Source organism: Scaptodrosophila lebanonensis, unplaced genomic scaffold, assembly GCF_003285725.1.
Source record: "Scaptodrosophila lebanonensis strain 11010-0011.00,11010-0021.00 unplaced genomic scaffold, SlebRS2 tig00001423-arrow-arrow-pilon, whole genome shotgun sequence".
Taxonomy (NCBI): domain Eukaryota; kingdom Metazoa; phylum Arthropoda; class Insecta; order Diptera; family Drosophilidae; genus Scaptodrosophila; species Scaptodrosophila lebanonensis.
Genome location: NW_022060748.1, coordinates 266648 through 290050, shown reverse-complemented (window position 1 = coordinate 290050; position 23403 = coordinate 266648). Strand labels below are relative to the sequence as shown.

Below are 23403 nucleotides of genomic sequence, written 5' to 3'. Positions count from 1 at the left end.
CAGAAGGAGGCGTGGCAGACCCCACAAAGTATATATATTCTTGATCAGCATGACGACACGAGTCGATCTAGCCCAGTCTGTCTGTCTGTCCGTCTGTCCGTATGAACACCTGGATCTCAGAGACTATAAGAGATAGAGACACCAAATTTTGCACAAAGATGCCTTATGTGTGTATTCTATACGAGTTTGTTTTATTTTTTTGATTTTACCCCCCACTTCCCCCCTATGGGGGTTTTCCCGATTTTCCATTCGTATAATCGCCTATATCTCGGAGACTATAAGACCTAGGAACACCAAATTTTAGTCCCAGATGCCTTATGTGAATACGCAGAAAATGTATATTTTGGAATTCCCCTCCCTCCCCCCTCTCCCATGCAAATCGCGTAATTCTTGGAATTTCGAACTAAAATTTTGGAAATACCCCCAGTTGGTTATTATGTGTCCGTATGCCAAATTTCATTATGATAGACCGATTTAACAAGAAGTTATAGCCATAAATATATTTGCTGATGCAGCGCTGCCCGCGGCTGTTGTTGATGTTGCGGTTTGGTTGACTGCGAAAATGCTTACACAGACACGAATAGATGCGCATAGGCATACATACACTCACACAGACGCAATTGCTATGTAAATGTTCAATTATACACCCTTTACGTGAGTTCGAATACCGAGAGAGGTAAAATCGATCAAATTTTTTTTTATTTTCTTAATTTTTTTATTTTCTATAATTATTGTAAGCATATGTACAGAGTATTTCAAAGTCGGGACACCCGACTTTAGCTTTTTTACTTGTTTTATGAGTGAAGAATCGAGAAAATATACTTCGTTTGCGACTACTATGGGACAGTTCGAATGGCTTAGGATGCCATTCGGCCTTAAAAATGCACCAGCAGTATTTCAAAGGTTTGTGAAAAAATTTTTTTCGGATATGATTCGGACGGATAAATTATTGATTTATATGGACGATATATTAATAGCAACAGAGGACAGCGAAACTCATATGGAAGTTTTAAAGGAAGTAATCAAGCGATTAGTAGTAAATAAGTTAGAGCTAAGATTGGACAAGTACGAATTTTTACAAAGGGAAGTAAAGTACTTAGGGTATGTAATGACACGAAATGAAATGAGGCCAGATGATAAGGGAATGCTAGCAGTAAAAGAATTTCCAATTCCCCAGAAGGTAAAGGATGTTCAAAGTTTTTTTTTTTGGGGCAATTCTAATGCAAAGGAAAGCGGATAAGAAGTTACACCCGATTTTTTATTTTTCAAAAAAGAAAACGGAAGTAAAATCAAGATATGAAAGCTTCAAGTTAGAAATGCTGGCGATAGTGTACGCGGTACAACGGTTTCGAATTTATTTGCAAGGGATACATTTTAAGTTGGTAACCGATTGCAATTCACTTAATCTGGCATTTAGCAAAAAAGCCTTAAGCCCTGCAATAGATAGGTGGATACTGGAATTGCAAACTTACGATTTTACACCAGAACACAGACCGGGAATCCGAATCCGAATGCAACATTGAAATCAGAAATAACCAGACATAATTAACTGCGGTTAATAAATAATAGTAAATGAAAAATGACACGTTTTTTCTAAATCTAAAGATCGAAATTTAACAGAGTGTACTGTACCAAATACAGAAGCTGGATGAAAAGAAGTACGATTCTAGAGCATTCAGGTGCGCAGTGCCTAGTACATTCTGAAGTATGACTTTTTATACTCTGTACATGAAATGTACAGAAGTATATTAGGTTTGCGGGAACTAAAAAATGTATCAGGCAGAAGGAGGCGTGGCAGACCCCACAAAGTATATATATTCTTGATCAGCATGACGACACGAGTCGATCTAGCCCTGTCTGTCTGTCTGTCTGTCCGTCTGTCCGTCTGTATGAACACCTGGATCTCAGAGACTATAAGAGATAGAGACACCAAATTTTGCACAAAGATGCCTTATGTGTGTATTCTATACGAGTTTGTTTTATTTTTTGGATTTTCCCCCCCACTTCCCCCCTATGGGGGTTTTCCCGATTTTCCATTCGTATAATCGCCTATATCTCGGAGACTATAAGACCTAGGAACACCAAATTTTAGTCCCAGGTGCCTTATGTGAATACGCAGAAAAAGTATATTTTGGAATTTCCCTCCTTCTTCCTCTCCACCGCAAATTGCGATTTTCTCTAACTCCCGTAATTCTTGGAATTAAAATTGTGGAATTGTGTATTCGAACTCACGTAAAGGGTGTATAATTGCACATATACAAAGCAATTGCGTCTGTGTGAGTGTATGTATGCCTATGCGCATCTATTCGTGTCTGTGTAAACATGTGTGCAGTCAACCAAAGCACCAGCATCAACAACAGCAGCAGCAAATATATTTATGGCTATAACTATTTGTTTAATCGGTCAATCATGATGAAGCTTGGCGTACGGACACATAATTACTAACTGGGGGTATTTGCAAAATTTTAGTTCGAAATTCCAAGAATTACGCGATTTGCATGGGAGAGGGGGGAGGGAGGGAAATTCCAAAATATACATTTTCTGCGTATTCACATAAGGCACCTGGGACTAAAATTTGGTGTTCCTAGGTCTTATAGTCTCCGAGATATAGGCGATTATACGAATGGAAAATCGGGAAAACCCCCATAGGGGGGAAGTGGGGGGGAAAATCCAAAAAATAAAACAAACTCGTATAGAATACACACATAAGGCATCTTTGTGCAAAATTTGGTGTCTCTATCTCTTATAGTCTCTGAGATCCAGGTGTTCATACAGACGGACAGACGGACAGACAGACAGACAGACAGGGCTAGATCGACTCGTGTCGTCATGCTGATCAAGAATATATATACTTTGTGGGGTCTGCCACGCCTCCTTCTGCCTGTTACATTTTTCAGCTCCCGCAAACCTAATATACTTCTGTACATTTCATGTACAGAGTAGAAAAATCCTAATCTTTTTAGCCATCGCAAAGGTCTGGCAGAAAGGAATCCTCATCTAACCAAACTGGGGTGCCTCAGTAGCCTGTCACTATATCTACTTGTGTGCCTTCCAATCTGCTGCTCCACGGTGAACAGGGAAGTATGGAATGTCGGGAGACTTAAAACCAGAAAATGCGCCACCCAGCATTGATTAGCCAAGTCTGGACCAAAAAGCTTTGACCTAATACAATTTGTATTACAACGATTAGTCAACAAGGCAACTAATCGAGACTTCGTTTGGCAGCAGTTCTGGTCGTGCTCACAGAAGCCCCAGAAACCTCAGCGAAGGAACATTTCGAGGACTCCGTTGGGCAGCAGTTCTGGTCTTGGTATTTAGTGTCATTGACCTTTCATCGGTGTGAGTCGCGGCACATCCGGCTTTATAAAGCAAAACAGAAACACCTCCAACGGGTCTGACAACTAATACCAGATTGGAGAAATGTCAACAGAACTGGATTCGCTGCTTAATAAGCAAGCATCGCTAGGATAGTAAATTCAATCTCTGATAAGGAATTACAAAACGGATTACCAGGATAGAAAAACGACAGCTTAGTACGAAGAAAGAAAGGCAAGGTTAAGCCATCTTCTGGAGTAGTTTCAAGCGGGCAATAATATTGTTATTGTTGCCTTAAATGGCCAAATAATAGACCACAGCTATTTTGAAAGCGACTATTATACAAAAATTATAGATATCGCTAAAGAGTATCTAACTAAATTTACTCAGCACGCAACCATGCATCAAACTTTTGACATGGACCTTAGCCTCTTGAATGACAATGCTGAAACTAAAACACACAGAACATTGAGCAACATATAAGGCAACAAAATGCTTTGCTGAGTGCATTGTCTCGCATAATAGGACAAATGACACTTAACAACTAACGTCAACTGAGCCCTGTGGTGGAGAAATATTGGAATCAAATTTCCGATCTCCATTTTCAAATCTATAGAGGTTTTGAAAATCCTGACAGCCTTGGCTATAATGTAGCCAATTTTATTTCTGCCGAAAGTGCTGTCCTGAAGATGAGTACAACAACTACTGCAGACAATGCACTTGACGCAACAACGTCAATGACAAGTCAATTGTCGTTACAGCTACCGAAGATGTCAATACACTAATTTGACGAGGACTATCTCAAGTGGCAACAATTTCATGACATCTTCAGGAAGATGATTCATGAGGCCGAACTTCCCACGATTCAGAAAATGTGGTATTTGAAGTCCAACATTCAAGGCGAAGCTGAAGGACTAATTCGCCACCTGTCGCTCACTGAAGCAAACTACGAAGCAAGCAAGAAAACAAGGAGAAACACAAGACAAGCGCATCGTTTACATCTGACGCAGATAAAATATGCACGTTCTGCAATCAGCCTAATCACCGAATTTTTCAATGCGACAAATTTAAAACAAAATCAGCCCCAGAGAGATTAAACTGGGCACAAACCCAAAGACTTTGCGTCAATTGCTTGGGCAGAAATCATTGGGCTACTTCTCGGCGCGGAGCATTTCTTTGCATTGATGAGACCAGAATCAATGAAACTTGGAGCGCACTTACCATCGCTACAAAACTCCCACCTAGGATGGATTGTTGCCGGAAGGGTAAATATGGCCTCCCAGTCAGCAGCAACATGCTCGGTGCTAACGAACACTGATGATCTGCATCAGTTAATGGAACGCTTCTGGAAAATTCAGAATTTAGACGCTACCAAACCTCAGCACATACCGAAGGAAAATAAATGTGAAGTGCATTTCATTTAGAACCTTCAAAAGGCAGTCGATGAAAGAATGATAGTCAGACTTTCCTTTGCTGAAAACGTTTCAGTCCTGGGGAGTCTCGTGATGTTGCAACGCGACGTTTTTTAGCCTTAGAACGGCGACTCGCTCAGGATCCCACCTTACAAGCCAACTACGTTAAATTCATGGCTGAGTATGAGTATCTGGGACACATGAAGAGAGTGCAGCCAAAAGATCTTCCAGCTTCTTACTACCGTCGACTTTCGGCTGTTCGTACCAACAACGCATACTTCACCATACGCTCACCAGAGGTAACGGCACCTGAAACAACTGCATCACTGCAAGTTCACACGGAGAGAGCACGCTCTCTCTCGCCCGCTATAATATGCTCAGTCAGCACATTGCAAAGTGAGCTATGGAGTGCCCAGTGCCCGTCCCCAGACCACTGCAGCCTTACCAACGAGCTTCTGATAACAACAACGACCAGTACATTGCCTTCGCTTACAACTTTGTCTTCGACTGTAACAACGACAACTACAACAGCAACGGCAGTCTCTCACTTCCGGTATTGTCAACTCAGTGCGACCAGCTCCCCCTCTCTAAGCCGAAAAGTACAAAGAGCGCAAGCAGAACGCTAATACAGACCGGGCTCGATCGCTATGTCCAAATTAAAAGAAGGTTAAGCCCACAATCAACTAAAAAAACCAACGCACCTAAAATAACAAAAACATCGGAAAACACTGTGCCAAATGAAGCGCTGAAAAACAATAGATTCGCGATTCTCAGCGAAGCCGAAGAAAATAGCGTTGAAATACCAAAGGCCAAGCAACTAAAGCCGCCACCTATTTATGTGCGTCAAGCAAATTGTACAGATTTGGTTAAAAAACTCAGTAATAAAATTGGCGAAAACAAATTCAATGTTTCGTCGATAAGAAGAGGTAACATCAATGAAATTAAAATACAAGTCAACGACGAAAAAAACTATGGATCAGTGGCCAAATAGCTCAACGATGAAAAAATGAGTTACTACACGTACCAACTTAAAAGTAGCAAGGGACTACAAGTGGTCATCAAAGGAATAGAGCCAACGGTTCCAGTCGAAGAGATAAAAGATGCACTAAAAAATAAGGGCTTTGAAGTCAAAATGGCCATGAACATAATAAACAAAAATAAAATTCCCCAACCAATGTTCAAGGTAGAATTGACACCTGACTCCATGCCTAAATTTATAAACTGCAATATCTACTGCGCCGTAGAAATGGACGCATAAGCGAAATGGACCTGTCCAATGCACAAACTGCCAGGAATATGGGCATACAAAAACATATTGTACCCTACGTGCAGTTTGCGTTGCCTGCGGGGATGTACACCCCTCTGAGCCCTGCCCCGTAAATAAGGAGGAGCCATCTGCGAAGAAATGTAGCAATTGTGGGGGAAACCATACTGCCAACTATAGAGGTTGCCCTGTGTGCAAAGAGTTAAAAAGTCGCATAAGCCAACAAAATACCGCAGCTCGAAACCCTGTCATCCGACAAAACTTGCCGTATATCCCACCAACTACGATTCCAGGAGTATCTTTTGCTCAGGCGTTAAGTAACACTAACGAGTCGTATGCCTCAGTTTCTAAACCGATACAATGGTAGCAATATAACAAACGATGCAGGAAATTATGCGCAATCAAAATCTCCTCCTGGAATTACTTATCAAACAGAAATCTAATTAAATGGTCTCTCTAAAAATATGTTTCTAGAATGCAAATGGTATTTCACAGCACAAATCCGAGTTCTTGCAGTTCCTCGATCATCATGACATTGACGCCATGCTCATAGAAGAGACTCACCAAACGAACAAAAATTATTTTCATCTCAATGGCTTCAACTTCTATGCGACAAACCACTCCGATGTTTAGGCTCATGGAGGTACTGGCATTCTTATAAAGCATCGCATCAGACACTATCCGCTGCCATCATTTGCTACAACTTATTTACAGGCCACAACAATTCAAATCGAAACTCCGCCTACCGCACTTCTCTGTTTCTGAAGCAGAATTTGTAAAATTCTTCGATCTATTAGGTGACCGGTTATAGCAGCAGGTGACTACAATGCCAAACACACCCATTGAGGATCCCGTTTCATCACCCCGAAAGGAAGACAACTATATTCCTCGAGTCTCAGTAGGAGCGGTCCGCAATTCTTCCAACGCAGCTCAAAGTTATTCTATTCTTTTAACCGGCAAATTAAAAAGTTCTAAAAGATGGCCAACAAGATTCGTGCTGGACCCGTCGTCGATGTGCTGGGTGATGAAATGACCCGCATCATTTGGCAGTCGATCAAAGACAAGCTTATCCTGCTCTTCCTCGACATCGAACTCCATACATACGATCTGGGTATTGAGTACCGCGACAAGACTGAGGATCAGGTCACCATTGATTGTGCCGAAGCCATCAAGAAGTACAATGTAGGCATTAGGTGTGCCACTATCACGTCCGATGAGAAGCGTGTGGAAGAGTTCAATCTGAAGAAGATGTGGAAGTCCCCCAACGGAACCATTCGTAACATTCTCGGCGGCACTGTCTTCCATGAGGCTATCATTTGCAAGAATGTGCCCCGCCTCGTCTCGGGCTGGCAGAAGCCTATTGTTATCGGTCGCCATGCCCATGCTGATCAGTACAAGGCTGTGGACTATGTTGTACCCGGCCCAGGCAAGCTGACGCTGACCTGGAAGGGTAACGATGATGGTCATTGATGAGGTTATCAATGACTTCAAGGGTCCTGGCGTTGCCCTTGGAATGTTCAACACTGATGATTCGATTGTAGACTTCGCGCATGCGTCCTTCAAATTTGCTTCAGATCGCAAGCTTCCTCTGTACATGAGCACCAAGAACACCATTCTAAAGAAGTCGCTTTAAGGACATCTTCGAGGATCTGTACAATAAGCAGTACAAGAAGGATTATGAGGCTGCTGGCATCTGGTACGAACATCGTCTCATTGACGATATGGTTGCTTATGCCATGAAATCAGAGGGTGGCTTTGTCTGGGCCTGCAAGAACTACGATGGTGATGTCCAGTCCGACTCAGTTGCCCAGGGCTATGGCTCTCTGGGTCTGATGACGTCGGTGCTGTTGTGCCCCGACGGCAAACCCGTCGAAGCTGAGGCTGCCTATGGAACTGTGACGCGTCACTTCCGTTTCTATCAGCAGGGCAAGGAAACCTCCACCAATCCTATTGCTTCCATCTTTGCCTGGACCCGTGGTCTACTGCACCGTGCCAAGCTCGACAACAACGAGCCTCTGAGGCAGTTTGCCGAAACGTTGGAGGAGGAGGTGTGCATTGACACCATCGAGAGTGGTTCAATGACCAAGGATTTGGCCATTTGCATTAAGGGTAGTATCAATGCTGTTAAGCGCAGCGATTACCAGGAGACTTTCGAATTCATGGACGCACTAGCCAAGAATCTGGAGACAGCGCTGAGCAAGAAGGCCATTGTTTCAAAGTGACTAGCCGAAGGAGATCATCAGACGTCGCATCTTTAGGCAAAGATCTTAAGCAAAAAGGAAAACGAACACCACTCAGACTCAGTTGTGCTTGACGTCGCCGTTTCTACCCTCTTCCTTGTTCACCTTTTGTACAGTAGATGTGCATGTGTGTCGCTTACTGTGTTTTAAATACTTTTATGCATATATTTGTTCTTTGTCTCTGGGAGACATCATCAGCATTATACGCATACATACATATATCTACATTTATATATACATATATTTTTTAAACGCCTGTCAAGTCTCAATGTCGACTAACATCTTTGTCAACTGTAATAACGGTAAAGAATTGAATATACAATATAACACCAAGAAACAAGCTTGATTTTATTTCTCCAGGCTGGCCTACTTTATAGGCCCACAGATCCAAAGAAGCAACCCGACTTGATAGATTTTTCTGTTACAAAAAGAGTGCCACAGGCTCAGATTCATGTGGAGCACTTATCAGACCTGTCATCGGATCACTCGCCGATCCTTCTGCACCTTTGTGACCATCCACAGTTATTGGAACGCCCACATTTTCTAACTTCTAGAAAAACAGATTGGCTTAAATACAGAAAGTATGCTCCCATATTGATGACTGCCCCAGCATTTATTGTAAAAATGACATAGATACCTCAGTTGAAGCATTAGTGTCTTTAATGTCACTGGCGGCAAAACATTCGACTCCAATAACTACACCTAATAAACTTCACAAATGCAGCCGTGTCCCCAGGCACGTTGAAGAGCTGCTTCGCAATAAGAGAAAACTTCGGCGGGAGTGGCAAGCCCACAGATCACCTGAATCGAAGGAGCGGTTAAAAATAGCCAACTACGCAAAGCCCTAGAAGATGAAAAACACCGATCTCAAATGGATTATATGGAGCAACTCTCCCCAAATAGCAAACGATTCCCATTGTGGAAAGCTAAATCAGGCGTATGTCCACCAATCGAAAGTGAATCACCATTACGTACACAAAGAGGAAAGTGGGCTCGCAGCAACGAAGAGAAGGCAAATGTATTTGCCGCCCATTTAGAAAAAGTCTTCAAACCACATCCAGCAACAAATAGCTTTGTGCTCCCACTAACCAATTATCTTGAAACTACCACGCCTATCGTATTTCAAGTTGGAGAAGTTACAAGTGTCATTAAGGACCAAGTTTCAAAGCAAAAAAAAGCGCCGGGCCACGATTTAATTTCCCCCAAAATGATCATCGAATTGCCGAGCTGTGCAGTATATCTTCTCACCATTATTTTTAACAGCATGATGAAATGGGGCTATTTTCCTCAACAATGGAGAAAATCGGTTATCAAAATGATCCATAAAGCTGGAAGGACAAGTCTCAGCCATCATCATATAGACCTATCAGTCTCCTGCCGTGTCTATCAAAGATATTCGAAAAACTGATCCTGAATCGCATCAAACAGCACCTACACACCAACAGTGCAATCCCATTGCACGAATTTGGTTTTCGCGAAAAACATGGAACCGTTGAACAAGTCAACCGAATAACTTCTGAGATACGAAATGCATCCGTGCAATCCGTGCTTGGACCAACACTGTATATTATATACACAGCAGATATACCGACAAACAGTCGTACAACAATTTCGACATTTGCTGATGATACTGCCATCCTAAGTCGCTCCAAGTGCCCAAAAAGAGCTACAGAACTTATCTTATCTCACCTCGTGGACATAGAAGAATGGCTAGCAACCTGCCGCATACATGTAAACGAGCAAAAGTGCAAACATGTCACCTTTACCCTAAACAAACAAACCTGCCCTCCATTGTCGCTAAACAACATCAATATTTCACAAGAAACCGAAGTATCATACCTTGGTGTCCATTTGGACAGACGGCTTACTTGGCGTGAGCACATAAAAAAGAAGAGAGATCAACTAAAACTAAAAGATATTAATCTACATTGGCTGATAAACATCCGTTCACGACTAAAACTGGAGTACAAAGTACTCTTGTACAATGCTGTTCTGAAACCAATTTGGACATATGGCCCTGAGTTATGGGGAAACGCTTCCATTAGTAATTTAGAGAACCATCACTGGGGCACCCAGGTATATAAGAAGTGATAATATCAGCGAAAATTTTAATGTGGGATCTGTTAAAGACAAAATCGCCAAGGTGAAAGCAAAGTACCAGCTTAAGCTTCGGAACCATCCGAACAGACTTGCACAGAATTTAACTTGTCAGGCTAGCCATACACGACTCCGGCGAAGAGACCTCCCCACCCAGCTATAACAGTTAGGGTCGTAAAAAAAATATTTAATTGTAATTAATTAAATAACTGTATTAGATTAAGATTTTACTACTTATCGTAAGTCTCCTAGAGAGAAGATCCGATAAATAAAGAAAGCTTAAAAAAAGAAGCTTCTTACTACTTCATTCCGCATCACTGCGTATTGAGATCTGACAGTCAAACTACAAAGTTAAGAGTAGTTTTCGACGCTTCAGCCAAGACTTCATCTGGGACGTCACTGAACGACATTTTGTATTCTGGCCCAGTCGTCCAAAGCGAGCTTTTTTCAATATTGCTACGATTCAGATCACATAAATATGTGTTCACTGCCGACATTGAGAAAATGTATAGGCATATATGAATCCCAGTGGAGAGACAGCCCAGCCGAAGAAATAAAATAGTACAGGCTGAAAAGGGTCACATACGGCACCACACCGGCACCATTTCTGGCCACTAAATGCCTTAAGCACCTGGCAACACAAAACACTCGGAAATATCCACGTGGAGCTTGGAGAAGGATTTGTATGTTGACGATTGCCTCACTGGAGCAAACTCACTTCCGGAAGCGCTGCAAATTCAATCGAAGCTTAACTTAATGTTTCTGAAATCGGGCTTTAAATTAAGGAAATGGTGCGCAAACCATAGCCAACTTACGAAGAGCTTTAATAAAGAGGACATCGAATGATGTGGATGCCAACCACCGACAATCTGTGTAGTCGAACACAAATCAAACACAATCGGCAAAAACAACAAAAAGAGTTGTCTGTTCGGAACTGGCTCAAATTTGGGTTGTTAGCTCCAGATTCATCCCTCCACGTGTACCTCATTTTGGTGGCTTTTGGCATTTGGGAAGCAGCAGTGACGTCAGCGAAGCACCTATTGCTAAAAAATGTTTCGACCGCATCCTTGACTGCAGAGGAACTGTCAGTCATCGTTGAGATTGAGGCCATTCTCAATTCTCGACCACTAATTCCGCTATCAAGAGACCCAAACGATTTGACGGCACTAACTCCAGGACACTTCTTGGTAGGAGAGCCTCTAAAAACGCTGGTTCGAAGATGGGAACTCGTGTCGAAATTAAAACATCTGTTTTGGGCTCAATGTTCGCAAGATTATTTGCAACAGCTGCAACAAAGGCAAAAATGGAGAAAATCGTCAGCTAACCTAAAAGAAGGAATGATAATTTTACTGAAGGAAGACAATGTGCCTGTCCTTCAATGGCCTTTGGGACGAGTCGTCAAGACCTACCCAGGTCCAGATGGTTATGTACGGGTAGCAGACATCAACAGGAATATACAAGAGGCCAATCCACAAACTAGCGCTGCTTTTCCCTGATGAAGCACCCACACATAAACACCCACTCGACGAGTACGACTAGGAAAACAGAGCTGACGAAAATGCCGAACCAAAAAGGCGCCAGCTCACAAACATCGAACTGGATGATTTCAATCGGCAACCAAACGAGCCCCAGCACACTTTCACTGTCAATATAATTGAAGGTTAAACAAATGTTTAACTGCCGGTAGTATGTTGTAGTATGTCATATATGTCCCATAGCGCTGAAGTTCATCGTACTGTCAATGTCACACGTACTTGAGCGTATCATGAGCGTATCATGGGGCACGCATGCGCATATGAAGCTGAATACCCAGCTACTAGCAAACAACCGAAGTAACATACTGTGGTGTCCATTTAAATAGAAGGTATACTTGGAGTAAACACATCGAAGCTTACACAAATGTACTGAGATTTAATGCTAGTAAAATACATTGGATTATAAACGTCCGCTCACCACTAACACTAGAGTACAAAGTACTCGTTTAAAATTCAGATCTCAAACCAATTTGGACTTATGGCTTTGAGCTTGCATTAGTAATTTAGAAATAATCCGAAAAGCTCAATCAACCATCACCTGGGCACCATGGTCTATACGGTGTAACGACGCCTTGGCGACCGTCACTGGGTGTCGTCACTAGAGATGGACGGCGAGGTGTAGTTTTAAAGAAAAGGGATGATATAGACGTAAGAAAAGAATGCTAAAACATGGAGTATAGTGGGGAGGCATTCCCCGCGGCCCCCTACGTGAAGGAGTGTCGTCGAGTGGCGTGGGAGCGGTTCCAGTGGGAGTTCGAGCCGTCAGCGGTGTACATGCTCATGCTAGCGCATACTGGACACAGCTGAGGCTTGAAGACCAGAAAAGTCTGCAGTCGGAACGCAGCAGTGTCAGCGTCGCGGTCGAGGAGATCCGTACGATGGCCGAGTAGCATTGGTCATAGAGCGACGGGATAAGCTAAGACCTTAATGCACTCACGGCCGCCGCCGCGGGAGTCCCAGAAACACAGAGTCTAATGGCACGACATGACCTGCAGGCGCTGCGGAATATTGGGGCATGATTGCTGAGCTTTGAAAACATTGTTGGCATGTCGTCAGTGGCAACGCACACGATCCGCGTTAAAGACGGCAGGATCATCAAACAGCGCTACTATCCAAAAAACCCTGCAAGCGGTGATTGACCACGAGCTAGAAGAATTTCTGGAAAAAGGCTGCATTGAGCGGTCCGATAGCGTGTACAGCGCACCCATAGTGCTGGTATGCAAGAAGAATGGGGCGTCGCGGATGTGCGTGGAGCCAGACGCATACCCCATTCCGTGAATCCAACATATTCCCGATCAGCTACGGCAGGCGATGTACATCAGCAGCATCGAGTTGCGATACGGATATTGGCAGATCCTCATGGAGCCTGGGCGGGGCCTTTTCCAATGGCGAGATATGCCATTTGACTTGCACTCAGCCCCAGCCACCATCCAGTGGGCGCTAGATAGCGTCATCGGCGCGTATGTGGCGCCACATTCGTTTGCTTACCTAGACGATATTGTTGCCGTGGGGAAAACATTCCAAGACCACCTATGCAACCTGAAGAAGGTGTTCCGAATACTGAGAGTGGCAAATCAAGATAAATGTGAGTTTTTTCGCAGATCCATACGCTACATGGGGCATCTGGTGAAAGGTGGTTGAAACCCCCAAAGAACCTAAAACAGCTGCGGCAGTACATCGGCATGGCCTCAAGATACTGGCGATTCGTGCCGAACTTTGCGACAATACTCGGGCTACTCACCGAATCGCTGAAGAAAGGCAAGAAATGGGCATAGGAATGTACTCAACAACAGGCGTTTGACAATTTTCAGGAACAACTGATGGAGGCTCCTATTTTGTCCCGACTTCAGCCAACGCTTATGTTTACAGACAGGTGCTAGCGAGTACGGGCTGGGCGCAGTGCTGACACGCCGAGCCGAGGGCGCCAATAATGGGCAAATGGCCTCAGTGTCTGATTACAGCAGTGGGAAAATGTCCGGAGTACTATTATATGGGCACTTGCCGCCGGCCAAGGGGCAGCAGGTGCTGAAGGAGTGCCATGGCGACGTGGCGGCTGATCACATGGGTGTCCGCAAAACATGCGCGCGCGTTGCAGATCATTATCACTGGCCAGGCCTGTATGGAGATGTTGCCAAATATGTCTACAAATGCTTACCATGCAAGCGCTTCAAAGCTAAACAATGACAGGCCGCTGGCAAGATGCACTCCCGGCAGGCTGCACCAGCATTGGACGTCATATGCGCCAAATATTAGGGGCCATTTCCCGTACCCAGAAGGGACAATGCATATCTGCTGGTGCTCGTGGATAAGTTCAGCAAGTTGACAGAACTGGTCCCAATTCGTACTGCCACAGTGGCAACAGTTAAACTGGCTCTGCGAAAACGGATTCTGGCCCAGTTTGACACGCCGCGAAAGCTCATCACCGACAATGGCGCATGTATTGTATGTATTTATTGAATATTTTTTATTTAATTAAATTAATTAATTAAATTAATACAATTTTTTAAATTTATTTTCTTTGTAGCTTTCTCTCTTGTTCTTCACTGCGGAGCCCCACTGCCGGTATTTGTGTCAATTTCCTGAAGAATAATTCAATGGTATTGAAGGATTGCTTTCCCGTGGCAATAATTGAAGACGAGCTGGAAAAGCCACAATTATCACTGTCATGGAGTCAGAAAATATGGGTTTCCATGTGTCCATTGCTGAGAGCAACCTGGAAGGAAGGCACCATAATTCGTGGAAAAACCGTCGACGATTGTTTGAAAAATATGAAGATGATCTTTACAAATATATTTATGCTGGAGCCTATTTTGAATCCGGCTCAGGGCGCGTATAAAACCACATGACGCATTGTACATTTCATGTACAGAATGTAAAAAGGACCGTTGTGCAAAACAGGTTTTGTGGAGAGCATCTACGACTGAATAGTTCAAAGTGTCAGAAATGATCGTAATGAAAAATAAAAATGCTTTGGAACACAAAAACACTTATCTGGATGCTGCTGACGCAATTGTCGTACACTTATATGCGAATGAAGAAGAATCATTGATAATTACCAAGGATATACTATAATTATTGTACATAAACGAGTCGGATTTGAGAAGTTAGTGTCGACTTGAAATGCCTGTAATGACACCATCGGCGAGGGAGTAGCGGACAATCTTCTGAGCCTTAATAGACATGATTCGTCGCATAACCAAACAGTCTGAAGAATGCACTGGTAATACGCAAACAGACAAGTTTGGGCTTATATTGTATTTTAACAAAATAATTATGCATTTTTGTTCTTTGACAGAGTTCCTACGAATAGAAAGGTCTTGTGAATAGTTATGTCGATCTTTATTACATTCGGCAATGTGCGTTGCTGGCAAAGATGCTCCTGCAGTCAACATGGCGTAAGACGACCGATTGGGATCAGAATGGCCAACAACAAGCAGTAATGATCCACAGTCTGAAAATAGGTTATGTACGAGTATGTTCCTGTTGATCTTTGAGGAGATAGCGAGCGTATTCGAGTGATTTTCGTCATTCAATAGACTAGTAAGACCATTCAGGCATGGATTTCTCGACTCACTGGGAAAGAAAACCGAGATCATTACTTGAAGTCAAGCGTGCAGAGATAGTCCTGTTTTCAAAATTTTGCTGTGGTAAAATGTAGCAGCCTGATTCGGCTAAGCGCATCTGCGGTACATTAATGCATGAGACGGCCAATAATATTTCCACAGAAAAATGTCACAAAGTTAATAATAATACATTACCACAAGAAGCAGAAGCGCCAAAACGAAAATGCATTTATGTAAGAAATATGGCGCAAAATATTCCATTTGCGAGAAGAAATGCGCCGAAAAACGAGATTGTGCCCAGTGTGTAAGAAAGAGAGAGACCGCACGTTGTCCCCTCTTATGGGACAATTAACTGAATATATATCCATACGTGAGAACATTTACTTATACCGTAATTTATTGCATGGGCCCATTCAAATTGATTATAGGCATAGGAATTGAAATAAGGTGGTTCTATATACTCACATGTCTAACTGTGCGTGCTATATAATTATAAATTGTCCGAGATTTAACAACCCACACATTAGGGTAATGCGTAACTTTATTAACAGGCGAGGAGTACAATGGGATGTTCGGACAATGGGACGACTTTGTAGGGACCGAACGTAAGATAAGGCAAGATCTTCACGAAAGGATATTAGTGGGCTTTGCTACAGAGAGGATAATATGGCTGTTCGACTATGAACTGAACAAACATGTAAGCGGATGTTGGGAATACCTGATACGTAGTGTTAAATGAGCCATTGGACATGCGATGCAACACAAGAACGCCAGTAAAGATGTGCTGTACAGTTTGATGTGCAAGGCTGAAAACATGATTAAATCCCGTCCTCTCACACACACATTGCTATTGATAGCACGACACACAATTACCCCAAATCATGTTTTCTTAGGTACAGATAACTCGAGCCAAATACCAACCTACAAAGAAGAAGTAGCGTGTTACTCAATCATTCATTCTGACGCAAGTGGATGATTATACCAGATTTGTGTCGACGCACCAAATGGTTCCCCCCGGTGAATCCATTGGCTATCTCCTGTCGTACTGATTTGTGACACCGCAGTACATCGCACAAACTAGAGCATGGGCAGGGTTACAACCAAAGCCACCGGACACAGTGGATAAGTTCGCTCGGGTAGTTTGTAGACCAGTTCGGGAAAATTTCTTGTGTGTTGGCTAAATTGGACTTTGGTGAATCAGAGATGAGCTCAATTCTTGAGGCGAGAATGTTGCGCATAAAATGCGCTAATTTAAAAACAACAAATGCTTCACTAACTGCCATAACTGCTACATTCGCGTTTACAAACATCAATTATTAATACTGATAAGATATCAAGATAAAACAAAAATGGAATGCTAGACTCGAGCTGGCTCAACTCTTAAATACACTATACCCATCCCATCCCAAAAGCAACTTCAGAGCAAGAAAGGAATGCTAAAGTCGAGCAGGCTCAACTCTTAAATACCCTGTACCACCCCTCAAAAAAGAAATTAAATTAATTTAATTAATTAATTACATCAAAATCATGTCTATGCATGTTTGTGTACTTCTATATATGTATGTGTGCTTTACATAATTATGTCAAAGCAGCAACAAATACAGCTTGGGTCTGGTTATATGGCTATAACTTTCTTTCTAATCAATGAAACTTGGTATAAGGATATATAATCACTAACTGGATGTGCCTACCAAATTTTAGTTCAAAATTCCCGGTATTATGGGAGTTATAGAAATAGAGAATTAATTAGTTAATTAATAAAATTTTGTTAATTAATTTTTATAGCCTGTACCCAAAGGGTGAAAGGCTATACTAGTTTTGTGCGCATGTATGTAACACACAGAAGGAGGCGTGGCAGACCCCACAAAGTATATATATTCTTGATCAGGATGAGAAGACGAGTCGATATAGCCATGTCCGTCTGTCCGTCTGTCCGTCTGACCGTCTGTCCGTCTGTCTGTATGAGCGCAAGGATCTCAGTAAGTACAAGAGCTAGGATAACCAAAATTGCTATCAAGGTTCCTATAAGCCCTAGGCAGAACGAGTTTGTTTATTTTTTCTGATACACCCCCCCCACTCCCCCGCAATCCGTATTTTTTCTTATAACTTCCGGAATTCTCGGAATTTAAAAATCAATTTTGGTAGGTACATCCAGTTAGTACTAATGTGTCCGTGTGCCAAATTTCATCATGATAGGTCAATTCTGAAGAAAGTTATAGCCATAAGTAAAATCTGTCGGCAGCGCTGCCCGCAGCTGTTGTTGTTACTGCTTTTGTTCAACTTTGTGCTGCATACATACACGCATATAAACACGCATAGGTACGTGATGTAAATGTGTGCTGTTAAAACTGAACATAAATATGTATTCTAATTTAATTTAATTGATTATTTTAATTAATTAATTCATTCATTTTTTTTAATAATTTATTTTTAAAAAAATTTTTTTTTTTTTTAATTTTTCCTTTTTGTGGAGAGTACAGGGTATTTTATCATCGGACTTGCTCGACTATAGCATTCTATCTTGTTAAAAGAACAATAATTTTTGACCGCCTGCAAAATTAGATAAATGTTAAAGGAAAATATTTTAAAAATACAATAAAATTGGTTTTGCTGAATTTTTTAAAGTGTTCCTATGCTTCCAGAAACATGTGCAGCTGCCCTAGTATTTGAAGTGAACTTACATGGCGGTTTCCATAGCTGCAAGTAGGTTCGTTGACGTCGTTTCTGCTGGAAATGAAATTATAATAGATAACTATTTTAAAAGCAAAGAGTAAAAAAGCTAAAGTCGGGTGTCCCGACTTTGAAATACTCTGTACGTATGTTTAGAATAAATATACAAATTAAAACAAGATAGAACGCTACAGTCGAGCAAGCCCGACAGTAAAATAGCCTGTAATCTCCACAGAAAAGAAAAATTTAAAAAAAAAATATTAAAAAAATTATTTAAAAACAAGATAGAAATAGCCTCTACTCTCCACAAAAAAGAAAAAAAAAAAAAAAAAAAAAATTTAAAAAAAATTTAAAAAATGAATGAATTAATTAATTAATTTAATTAAATTAGAATACATGTTTATGTTCAGTTTTAACAGCATACATTTACACCACGTACATATGCGTGTATGTATGCAGCACAAAGTTGAACCAAAGCAGCAGCAACAACAACAGCTGCGGGCAGCGCTGCTGACAGAGCTGCAGGCAGCGCATGAGCAGCGATTTTACTTATGGCTATAACTTTCTTCAGAACTGACCTATCATGATTGATGATGATTTGGCACACGGACACATTAGTACTAACTGGATGTACCTACCAAAATTGATTTCAAAATTCCGAGAATTACGGAAGTTATAAGAAAAAACACGAATTTCGGGGGAATGGGGGGGTGCATCGAAAAAAACTCAAACTCGTACTTTCTCGGTGTTAGGAGAATATGGAAAACAAGTTTGGTTATTCTAGCTCTTATACTTTCTGAGATCCTTGCGTTCATACGGACAAACGGACAGACAGACGGACGGACGGACAAGGCTATATCCACTCGGCTTCTCATCCTGATCAATAATATATATACTTTGTGGGGTCTGCCACGCCTCCTTCTGTGTGTTACACACATGCGCACAAAACTAGTATAGCCTTTCACCCTTTGGGTACAGGCTATAAAAATTAAATTAATTTATTAAATTAATTAAGAAAATTTATTTACTACATACATAAAAGACATATTTATGCACAGTTTTATATTTACATCACGTGTCTATTTGTATTTATATGCGTGTATGTATGCAGCACAAAGTTGAACCAAAGCAGCAACAACAACAACAGATGCGGGCAGCGCTGCAAGCAGAGCATGAGCTGCGATTTTATTTATGGCTACTTGTATAACTCTCTTCAGAATTGACCTATCATGATGAAATTCGGCATACGGACACATAAGCACTAACTGGACGTAACTACTAAAACTGATTTCAAAATTCCAAGAATTACGGAAGTTATAAAAAAACCACGAATTGCGGGGGAGTGGGGGGGTGTATCAGAATAAAAAATAAGCTTGACCTGCCTAGGGCTTAGGGGAATCTGGATACCAAGTTTGGTAATTCTAGCTCTTGTACCTTCTGAGATCCTTGCCCTCATACAGACGGACGGACGGACGCACGGACAGACGGACATGGCTAAATCGACTCGGCTTGTCGCCCTGATCAAAAATATATATACTTTGTGGGGTCTGCCACGCCTCCTTCGGTGTGTTACATACATACACAAAACTAGTATAGCCTTTCACCCTTTGGGTACAGGCTATAAAAAATTAAAAAAAATTAGATTATTAAACAAGTAAAAAAGATAAAGTGGGGTGTCCCGACTTTGAAATACTCTGTACATATGTTTAGAATAATTATAGAAATTAAAAAAAGTAAGAGAATTAACAAAAAAAAGACGGAGAGACGGACATGGCTATATCGACTCGTCTTGTGGGCGAGGAAATTCCAAAATACATATTTTCTGCGTATTTACATAAGGCATCTGGGACTAAAATTTGGTGTCCCTAGGTCTTATAGTCTCCGCGATATAGGTGATTATACGAATGGAAAATCGGGAAACACCCATAGGAGGAAGTGGGGGAGAATCAAAAAAATAAAACAAACTTGCACAGCGTACACTCATAATGCTTTTTTGTGCAAAGTTTGGTGTCTCTACCTCTTATCGTCTCTCAGTTCATACGGACAGACACTAGGCTAGATCGACTCGTCTCATCATGGTGATCAAGAATTTATATACTTTGTGGGGTCTGCCACGCCTCCTTCTGCCTGTTGCATTTTCAGCTCCCGCAAACCTAATATACTCTTGTACATTTTATGTACAGAGTATAAAAATACTTCGACTTTTGCAGCTTCTCAATTTTTTTCATTTGCAAAATATATTCTTTGAATGTCTCTTTCCGTTTTTTACGTCCACGCAACTCAGCATGAATATCGGCGCTACAAACTGATTGTCGATCAAACTCCTCTTCCAATATGGCGCGGAACTCCTCATAATTATAAATCACAGCAGACTCCAGTACAAGTTTGTACTGTACTATACGCGTCTTTATTGCTCGTGTGTTATATGTTGGTCCCACTCTCACCTTGGTGCTACACGTCTTTACCTTGGCACCAGAAATCCGTGCGTCTTTTGAATTCCCAACGGGTTTTGTGACTGCCTGTACCGCAGCTTTTGTTCTACCCATTAACTTTTCAAGGCCAGTGCGTTTGAATCTATTGTACTCTAATGTACTCTCTTCTTAAGCAACTCCAGTTATGCTACTTAATTGCACACAACTTTAACGCCCCTTTTTTTATAACACGCACCAATAGTCTATGAGCACGGACGGGCCCCAAATGTAAGATAGGATATATATTCCAATCAGTTTAGCTAACAATTCGTGAGTATTGGTATGTATATTCAAATGTGTGACAACTATTAGCGACAGCTCGTTTAACAACAACTCGATAAACAATTACAACCCGACGGTACAGCTCTATATGTGGATCAATTCATACTATGTACGTGCGACTCATGACGATGCTACTTGACGACTCCCCTACTCGCTGGTCTTCCTCTCCTCCTCGTTACTGCCAGTCCTGCCAACCGCTGTCACTCATAGATGCTAATGCCTCTATACCATCTCACATATATATACAATTATGTATATATATTCTTGATCAGGATGACAAGACGAGTCGATATAGCCATGTCCGCCTGTCAGTCTGTCCGTCCGTCCGTCCATATGTCTGTCAGTCTGTATGAGCGCAAGGATCTCTGAAGGTACAAGAGCTAGAATGACCAAACTTGGTATCCAGGTTCCCCTGAGCCCTAGGCAGGTCAAGTTTGTTTTTATCGCCTGTATCCAGAGGGTGAAAGGCTATACTAGTTTTATGCGAATGTATGTGACACACAGAAGGAGACGTGGCAGACCCCACAAAGAATATATATTCTTGATCAGGGTGACAAGCCGAATCGATTTAGCCATGTCCGTCTGTCCGTCCGTCCGTCTGTATGAGCGCAAAGATCTCAGAAGGTACAAGAGCTAGAATTACCAAACTTGGTATCCAGATTCCCCTAAGTCCTAGGCAGGTCAAGTTTATTTTTATACCCTGTACCCAAAGGGTACAAGGGTATATTAGTTTTGTGCGAGTGCACATGGAACACACAGAAGGAGGCTTGGTAGACCCCACAAAGTATATATATTCTTGATCAGCATGACAAGCCGAGTCGATATAGCCATGTCCGTCTGTCCGTCTGTCCGTCTGTCTGTCCGTCTGTCTGTCTGTCCGTCTATCTGTCTGTATGAACGCAAGGATCTCCGAAAGTATAAGAGCTAGAATAACCAAACTTGGTATACAGATTCTCCTGAGACCGAGAAAGGACGAGTTTGTTCATTTTTTCTGATCCACCCCCCCACTCCCCCCCCTATTACCGATTTTTTATAACTCCCGTAATTCTTACAATTTTGAACTAAAATTTGGTAGTCACATTAGGTTAGTAATTATTTATCCGTATACCAAGTTTCATTATGATAGAATGATCGGAAAGAAAGTTATAGCCATATAACCAGGCCCAATGCACACATACATACATATGTACAAGTACACAAACACGCATAAGGCACGATTCTGATGTAAATGTAAATGTATGTATGCATGCATGAAATATTTTATATTTATTTAGTTAATTAATTAAATTAATTTAGTTAATTAATTTAATTAAATTAATTAATTAATTTAATTACTTTTTTGTGGGGTGGTACAGGGTATTTAAGAGTTGAGCCTGCTCGACTTTACCATTCCTTTCTTGTTTTATTCTGATACACCCCCACCCCCACTCCACCGCAATTCCATAAGTCCCGTAGTTCTTGGAATTTTGAAATCAGTTTTAGTAGTTACGCCCAGTTAGTGCGTATCTGTCCGGCCAAGTTCCATCATGATAGGTCAATTCTGAAGAAAGTTATAGCCATAAATAAAATCGCTGCCCATGCTCTGCTTGCAGCGCTGCCCGCAGCTGTTATTGTTGTATATATGTATACATGTATATAAACAAGCATAGACAAGTAATGTGAATGTAAAACTGTACATAAGAATGTCTTCTATGTATGTATTAAATCAGTTTTCTTAATTAATTTAATAAATTAATTAAATTTTTTTAAATAGTTTAATTTTTTTTAAATTCTCTTTTTTGTGGAGAGTACAGGCTATTTTACTGCCGGGCTTGCTCGTTCTCTCTTGTTCCACATAGTGAGTATGAGTCCGTATGGTAAGTTTCATTATGATATGCTGATTTCAAAGAAGTAATATATAATTATATATGTAACCTCTGCCCAAGCAGTTTCATTATGATATGCTGATTTTCAAAGAAGTAATATATAATTATATATGTAACCTCTGCAGCTGTTTTTGTTGTGGCTGCTTTGCAAAGGCACATGAGATACACACAGAAACATGCATAGACACTAGGCACGCTATGTTAGGGTTTTTATACCCAAAAGGTGAAAGGCTATACTAGTTTTGTGCGAATGTATGTAACAGAAAAGGAGGCGTGGCCGATACGAAAAAGTAGAGATGGGCATAGGACGGCTATTTTCGGCCCGACATGACACGGCCACGAAATGAACTTTTGGAAACACGCACGCACACGCACGACGAAAATATTTTTAACCACGGCCCAACACGAACCTGTTATAACCATTAAAAACGAAAAATATATCCCTTAATATCCCTTCAAATTTGTATTAAAGAATATGTACTCATCTATTTTTGAGCTAAGAGAAGCGGAGCTCGTCGCTTATCTAAAATCGCTCCAGAAAAAACTCGTTCACTTGTTTGAAAAGCTTTCAGGGATGTTGACCATATTTATGTTTGCCTTAGAAATTCAAAATTTTTTGTTTATTTTTTCCCTGTACTTTAACACACAAATTCTTGGATCAACAGCACTACATATATTTCAAAATCTAT

At 41.5% G+C, this 23403-nt stretch overlaps 1 pseudogene; it reads left to right on the top strand.

Moving 5' to 3' along the window:
- Nucleotides 1-6941: 6941 nt before the first annotated feature.
- Nucleotides 6942-8228, top strand: LOC115633458 (annotated as a pseudogene).
- The last annotated feature ends 15175 nt before the right edge of the window (nucleotides 8229-23403 follow it).